Source organism: Mastomys coucha, unplaced genomic scaffold, assembly GCF_008632895.1.
Source record: "Mastomys coucha isolate ucsf_1 unplaced genomic scaffold, UCSF_Mcou_1 pScaffold16, whole genome shotgun sequence".
In the NCBI taxonomy this organism is placed as follows: Eukaryota; Metazoa; Chordata; class Mammalia; order Rodentia; family Muridae; genus Mastomys; species Mastomys coucha.
In genome coordinates this window covers 34730550-34738275 of record NW_022196898.1, presented here as the reverse complement: position 1 = coordinate 34738275, position 7726 = coordinate 34730550, and the positions used below count along the sequence as shown (strand labels likewise).

Below are 7726 nucleotides of genomic sequence, written 5' to 3'. Positions count from 1 at the left end.
CCTTCTTCCCTCCCTCCCTTCCTTCCTTCCTTCCTTCTTTCCTTCCTTCCTTCCTTCCTTCCTTCCTTTAATCATGTGTAGTTCCAGGCTGACTTCTGATTCATGAGCCTCCTGGCTCAGCTGGAATTAAAGATGTCAGCAGGCCTGGAATGTCTTCCTTCTCTATCGTATAAGTGCCAGTTGCTCATCTTATTATAAACTCATCAAACCTACTGATCACTAACAGAATTATGCAAGATAAATTATTGTAGTAACAGGTATAGTTGACTGCTTCCCTGTCACTGGGCATTTAAATGTTTTCCTTTATTAAAATTACAGTACTTCCTATTTTCTTTTCTTTTCTTTTTATCTAAGCCTACAGCACCCGGTATTCCCAGGTGTTCTCCCATCCAAATACTAACCAGGCCCAACCCTGCTTAGCTTCCGAGATCAGATGAGATCAGGCACGTTCAGGGTGGTATGGCCGTAGACACTTATTTTCTTTTTTTCTTTCTTTTTTTGGTTTTTCGAGACAGGGTTTCTCTGTATAGCTTTGGCTGTCCTGGAACTCACTCTGTAGACCAGGCTGGCCTCAAACTTAGAAATCCACCTGCCTCTGCCTCCCAAGTGCTGGGATTAAAGGTGCGCCACCACCACCTGGCCGACTCCTATTTTCTTAAAAATTGTTTTCTTTGCAAATTTTCTCCAGCTTTTCATCCATTGTGATGTTGAGTGATAAGATTGTGATTTTACCTCGTATCTATCCTAGTTTTACCTTCCACACCTCCAAGCATTTGGGGTTTTTCATGTTAGATACTCTGTTTGAATACCTCCAGCTTATTTGTTGCACAATAGGGATGGAGTCATGTGCCTGTGTTGTAAGACTCGCCTGTTTGTTAGGCCTGATGATAGACACATGTCTGAGAACAGACTTTGGCCAGGGAGAGCAAAAGTTAAACTTTCAATTTTTCTTATTTAGATAGGTACTAGGAGACATTTTAGGAATATTGCCCATTTTTTTTTTAAAGTTTTTCAGAAAAATTACTTTGGTCCCTTTTTGACTATATATTATCATGTTATGTTAATGATGCTGTTGATTTATGGGGTGGATTTATTTAGCTTCATATGTTTTTATTCTTTTCTGAAAGCATATGTAATTATTTAATAACACAAGATGGAAGAATCAGAGTTGCAGAGATGACTTACAGGTTAAAAAGCACTTGCTCTTCTTACAGAGGACTTGAGTTGGGTCTCCATCCCTTCAGGCATCACACAAATACCTGTAATTCCAGCTCTATGAGAGCCAGCGCCACCTCTGGCTCCTGTGGGCACTGCACACATATGACTTTCCTTCACACAGACATTAGTAGATAAAACTAATGAAAATAATCTTAAAGAAGATGGAAGAATTTTTTGCTACTTTCTGCTGCCTAGCAGGGTTTTCTCATATTTTTGGCTAGCATTCATGCTTTGGGATAAAAATATACTTTTTGCTTACTTAAAAATTTAAAAATATTTATTTTTGACTTCTCATATATGCATATAATACACTTTGACCACAGTATCACCCTTTTACTGTCCTTATACTCCTTATACTTCCTATGGTTTTTTCTTCCTAACAAGTCCTTAGCTACCTTCATGACTTGAAAAAAGTATTAGGGTTGCTTCTATGAGTGTGCACATGGGGTTGCCTATTGAACTGTGAACTTAATAGTGGCTATACCACTAAAGAAAACTGGCTTCCAGTTCTCCAGCAGCCATTAATTGCCCATACCTCCTAATGAGCCTCATGAGCCCTCTATTCATCCATGATGGAATGTTGATGGACTCAATGTTTTGTTGTTGTTGTTGTTGTTGTTGCAAGTCTTGTATAGGTAACCACAGCTTCTGTGATCTTGAGTGCCGTGTCTAGGAAATAGCAGTTCATAGCACTTCTCTACATCTGTATCTTTTTGCATCTTCATTTGGGATGTTCTCTGAGCCTCAGATGAGGGTGATAGAGATGTCTCATGTAGGGTGAAGCACTCACTAGTCACTATCAGCTGTTTTAACAGTTATGAATCTCTGCATTAACCACTGACTACCTCAAAAGGAAGCTTCTCTGACCTATAGATGTTGGAATGGTTAATCTTAGTTATCAACTCGTTCTAGAATCTCCTGAGAGAGATACTTCTGGGCTTGCCTGTGGGGATTATTTGGACTAGGTTAATTGAAGTTAAAGACTCATCCACTGTGAGTAGCTTCATTCCCTGGGTTGGGGATCTAGACTATAAGAAGAAACAGGAGCTGAGCACAAACAACCACTGCTTTCTGCTTCTTGACTATGAATGCAGTGTGACCAGTTGGTCTCTTGATACCAGTTGGCCTGTGACTTTCTTGCCATAATAGATTATATCCTGAAACTGTAAGCCAATATAAAAGCATTTCTTTCTGCCTTAGGTTGCTTTTGTCAGGGTATGTTATCATACCAACAAAAAAAAAAAGTAAGAAAGACAGGTATAAACATTAATATTTGAAGACCATTTGACTACATATCCATTTAGGAGAACAACCAACAGTATGTTCGCCTACTAAGTCTGTTACTTCCCCAGCCATGGGCTTTTGCATAGGTTGGCAGAACCAGGCCTAATTTTCCTCCTATGGAGTGGATCCCTACTCCAATTAGAAAGCAGTTGTTTACCTTCATTACCATCATGCCTTTATTGCACTAGTGGGCATATCTTATTGGCAGGTTAGTATTGTAGTTCATAGGGTCCTCCACTGGGTAAGATTATTGATGTCTTTTTACCTCCGTGGCCTGCATAGCATCTTCTGGTGATATAAAAGATAGTCAGCAGGGAGGAAGGTTGCAGCTCAGTTCCAGCTTAATTTCTCCATGCCCTGCAATCACAAGGTGTGGTGTCTTCAGCAATAGGGTCTTACCATCTAGTTCAGGGGGCCACCAAGAACAATGGCAAAGTCTCTGAGACTTCTCCATATGTTTTTACTTTTATGATAAAGACAAGTGTAACCTGAGGACACCTCTCCCAGTACACAAATAGGAAGAATATAGATTTGTATTTGTAATTTATTATTAGTGATGACAAGGCATTTCCTTCCTTTCTGTAGATTTTGAGTCTTCTGGTGGTTTCTGGACAGAACCAAATGTTAGAGAAGTCCTTTACCGCCTGTGAAAGGTGAAAGGAACAAATACAACCCAACAGCGTGCTACTGAAGAAAGCATTCACAGGTAATGTTTTTCTTACTGTTCTTGTTAGTTTGCGTCTGTTGGGAGTCACCTGGGAGGGGGAACCTCAGCTGAGGAATAGCTTTCATCAAAACAGACTGGCCCATGGGGCATATTCTTGCTTAATGATTGATGTGGCAGGGCCCAGCCCACTGTGAGTAGTACCAGCTGTTGTAGGTAGTCCTCCATTTTATAAGAAAAAACGAGCCATGGAGCAGATCAGTAAGCAGTGCTTGTCTATGGTTTCTGCTTCAGTCTCTGCCTCTGAGTTCCTGCCTTGGTTTCACTCAGTTGGTAGACTGTAAGCTGATGAAGTAAAGCTTTTCCTCTATAGGTAGCTTTTTGGTCATGGTCTTATCATAGCAACAGAAAGCAAACTAGGATCTTTATGGGGTTGCTATTGGTATATATCCAGTTATATTTAATAAACTAGTTTTTAAATCAAGCTCTACTTGAATATAATCTGTACATCCAGGTGAACATCATGTTTAAAACAATTTTTGAGAATTTACACTCTATTTTCTACTCAAATATTTACAAAATATTTCTTTGGGAATGCATTTTGTGCCCCCCCACCCCTGCTACTCCCCCCCCCCGGCATTCTTTTAATTATCCCGTTTTCTGTGGAGACATCTGTCAGCACTGTGATACTGTATTTGAGAAACAAGGAAAATTCTTTTGGCTAAGTAGAAATACTATTATGTTGACCAAAACCATAAAGAAGAACTAATATAAGGCAAATAGTTTACCTTTTTGTTGTCTCTGTATGTAATTGAATGCCTAGAAGGGAGTGTGTGCTTAAACAGTGATGATATTGTTAAAAATAAAGTGATTAGACCATGTCATTTACAGAGAAACATGATTTATTTGGCTTATAAATATTGTTGTTCCTTCTTATTAAGATCAATCAATCTGTCATGGTTACAGAAATGTTACTTTATTAATCAGGTTAAATAAGGTGATATCCGACCTCTCTTCTGCTGTATACCTCTCAGCCTTTTTAATTTGCCTCTTATAAACGACTCCCTGCAGGTGTTTTGGAATGTTTCTCAAAACGTTATCAGAGTGCTTGTTAAAGTACACATTAAAAGTTTCAAATTACAGGGCTGGTGGTAGAGAATATACTTAGCATGAGTGAGTCCTGAGTTCAGTCCTTCACACAAGTACAATTCAGATTACTAGATTCCTGTCATGACAGGGGCTGGGAATCAGCATTTTATGAGTGCCACCAAACATTGACACCTCGTAAAGAACAAAACCAAACTTCTATGTATGTATGTATGTATGCATGTATATATACATGAGTGCATATACATGTATATACACCTAAACATATCTGTTTTATAGTTATTTACTTCATTTTTACTTTGGATGCAGTAATTTATCATGTTGTCTTGACAAAGATTATATTTCTGAATAACTTATAAGGTCAAATTGAAGAGATAATTGGATAAAATTGAATAAAATATTTAAACTTTATGGCTATATTAGAAAGGGAAATGTTTTTATCTGGATGCAAATGGGCATGTAAAATTTTCATCTAGATGCCACATATTAACTTGTATTAAACATCTACTTTTCAAATGGCCTAGTAAATCTAGGGCAGAGACTAACAGGGTGGCAGCGGAGGCCCCTGGAAGCCGTGCTGCTCCACACTGAGCATTCAGTGCAGTGTCTCTCAGTAAACATTATGCTGAGGTTGGGCCGTGCTTATGCTCTGGAAAGACAGGATGTCTTTCTGCTGTCCTGAGGTCTTGTGAATTCTTCAAAGCCTTCAAATGAAAGGAAATATTAACATGAAATGAAGCAGCTGCTTTGGTAGGAAACTTTTCATTATATTCCTGCAATTCTACCTTCTGTTTTCCTCCAATGGTTTAAAGCACTAGTTTCTAGGTCCTGAGTGGAGCCAACATCTAGACGGTAAAGACTGGGCACTAAGGAATCCTGTCAAAACTTTGGATCCGTCTCCAGCTATTCACCTGCATAGACATTGTTTGGGACTATTCTTGCCTTTTGGCTCCAGTAGGCAGTATTTATTGAAAGAATGATTCTTCATAGTGTCCTTGGGCTCTTGTTTGTTTGTTTGTTTTAATGGTTAGACTCTAAACATCGTACTTTTAGAAATGAAGTTTTTTGTTTTTGTTTCTTTGGCCAAGGTCAGGAGAACGTTTGGAGGTACAAAGAGATTATGGGATATGAGAGCAAATATTCTAACATATAAGGCTTAGAGTCTGATGGAGATATCTAGAAGTCAGAGGGAACAGTGTCTGTGTAGGAGTAACAGTGACTTGGGTAATGACGGGATCTAACATTCACATGCATGTCTTGGGAGGAAAAGATAACAGACACTAAATGTGCACAGCAGGAACACAAATGGTAAATGGATCTGAAAATGGACTTTAAAGCATCCAGGAGGCACAGCATAACACATGCGGGATCATCCTGAGGAGGTGCCATCAGCAGAATTCATCTGTTATGAATGTTGGATGTTCACAGAACAGTAAGACAAATAGCAGGCAGACAGAGGCAATTACAGATATTCTGAGCTGTTGAAGGAGAATTACATATTTGAATATACTATTTGAGGGTTAAGAGCTGTCTAAATAAGAGAGCAGCAGTTAGAGCAGCCTTGGAATGCAGCCTTGGTGCTAGCGTGCTGGGGATGCGGGTCACGCAGGGAGGGTGATGGGAAGGCCTCTGAGGTTTCTCAGGCTCCATGCGAACCAGTGGGAGGCCACTGTAAAAAATGATTTTCAACAGCAATCTGTCCTCAAGAGTTGTTTGGGACTAGAGTTTTCTAAGTAAATAACAACTAAAGGATCTTCCAAAATGAGTTATGGTTGGGTAGTCAAGTGGCTACATTAAAAACAAAACAAACAAACAAAACCAAACACCAAAACCTAAACAAACAAATAAAAAACCAAAAACTAAAAGACTGAGGTTTAAACATTTTTATTTGCACATACCTCTTTATAATCTCTTAGGTTTGAGTCCATATCTATTTTCTTTTGTACTTAAAGTGTTTTTGTTTGTTTAGCCTCTTTTGTCTCTTCATATAGTTTATGAACTTCATAATTTCATTCCCTGTTGTTTGGTTTGTTCCCATCATTTAAAGTCTCTAAGTCTCTAATAGACCTGAATAATTTAGAATATTTGTGTTCAATTATGTATACTGTTTACTTTTCTGGGTTTTTGTCTGTTTTGAGACAGGATTTCACTCAGTAGCTCAGGGTAGCCTTGAACTCATGGAAGTCCAAGTGCTGGGATTACAGGTATGAGCCACCACACTGGCACCTGTTTTATTTTCAGCATAGTTTTTGAAATATCTTTTGGTGTTTGAGTGCTCCTGTCACACTCAGAGAACATCTCTAACATCTCCATGACAGGAATTTTCTACACATTGGCCTCAGATGAGCCCAGTCATCCTTACTGGGAACTTGTGAGAGATGCACATTTTGGGGTTAAATCAGAAACCCCTAGGGCAGAACCCAGTTTGTGTTAATGAGCCATCATGTTGATTACAGGGCATGTTGGAGCCTGACCCTAGACCTATTGATAGCTATGTGCTGTTGCTGAAGTCACATGTGTTCCTGCCCTTGGTCCCCTGAGCAGGTAGATTAGGGGTTCTCAACCTTTTAGAGCTTGTTCCCAGGCTTACCCAAATCACCCCCTCAAACAAAAACAAAATACCAAACCCATCAAAGAAAACAAATACTTCCCCTCACACAGCCTCAGGACTCAACCTCTGACCTCACACTCGCTCTGCTGGCAGTTTGGCTGGTTTCAGGTGACCCAGTTATCTGCTGTCCAGGCAGCTCTCCCAGACAGTTCTCATAGCTGCAGGTCTAGACTAGGCAGGTATCTCTCCTCCTCCAGCTCCATGAGCCAACATGGTGTAAATGGCTTCTCTGGGCTTGGTAACTGAAACCGAGAGGCCAGAACTTTATATGCACCAGCAATTTGGATTCTTTTTCATAAAAGCCAACCGTGTTTGATTTCTTTCCTTGAAAAGTCTGATTTTTTTTTTTCAAATCTACTCAGATTACTCTTTTTTTTTTCCTTTTCATGAGATTTATTCTCAATGGTAAGGCAATTCACTGTGAAAAGAACTTCTTAACCCTTGTAAACTTAGAAGTTTCCTAAGTATTTGCTCTAGGTGGTCCATACAAATCATTTAAACAGTGGTTCTAGGGAGCCCCACTCCTTACTGCCCTGCTGTGTGTGTGGAGTCTCTACAAGGGTTCCTTAGGAGTGATGCCTCCTTTATCTCAATATTAGTTTTAGTCTTTAAGTGTGTTCTTATTGCGATTGGTATTTGCCTGTCTTTCTCTTGTCTTTCAGTCTTTTCTCTGTTCTTGACTAGAGGAACTTTCAAAGCTTTTGTCTTTTCTGTAATTTCTTCCTGTACTGTGGACAGACTCCAGAGCCTCACACATGATAAGAATGTATTCCACCGGGCGGTGGTGGTGCATGCCTTTAATCCCAGCACTTGGGAGGCAGAGGCAGGCGGATTTCTGAATT

At 39.6% G+C, this 7726-nt stretch overlaps 1 protein-coding gene and 1 non-coding gene across 4 annotated transcripts in view; one reads left to right on the top strand and one right to left on the bottom strand.

Annotated features, from left to right (window-relative positions):
• The window catches only part of Fam160a1 (family with sequence similarity 160 member A1), a 256635-nt gene that overhangs the window by 86940 nt on the left and 161969 nt on the right, over nucleotides 1-7726 (top strand). For all 3 annotated transcript variants that reach the window (XM_031374231.1, XM_031374229.1, XM_031374230.1), the window contains exon 2: nucleotides 3088-3208. The gene's annotated coding sequence lies outside the window, so the exon portion shown is untranslated. The remainder of the gene's footprint in view (nucleotides 1-3087; nucleotides 3209-7726) is intronic.
• On the bottom strand, nucleotides 353-471 carry LOC116094625. The gene has a single exon (XR_004120243.1). It is a non-coding gene; the product is annotated as a 5S ribosomal RNA (ribosomal RNA).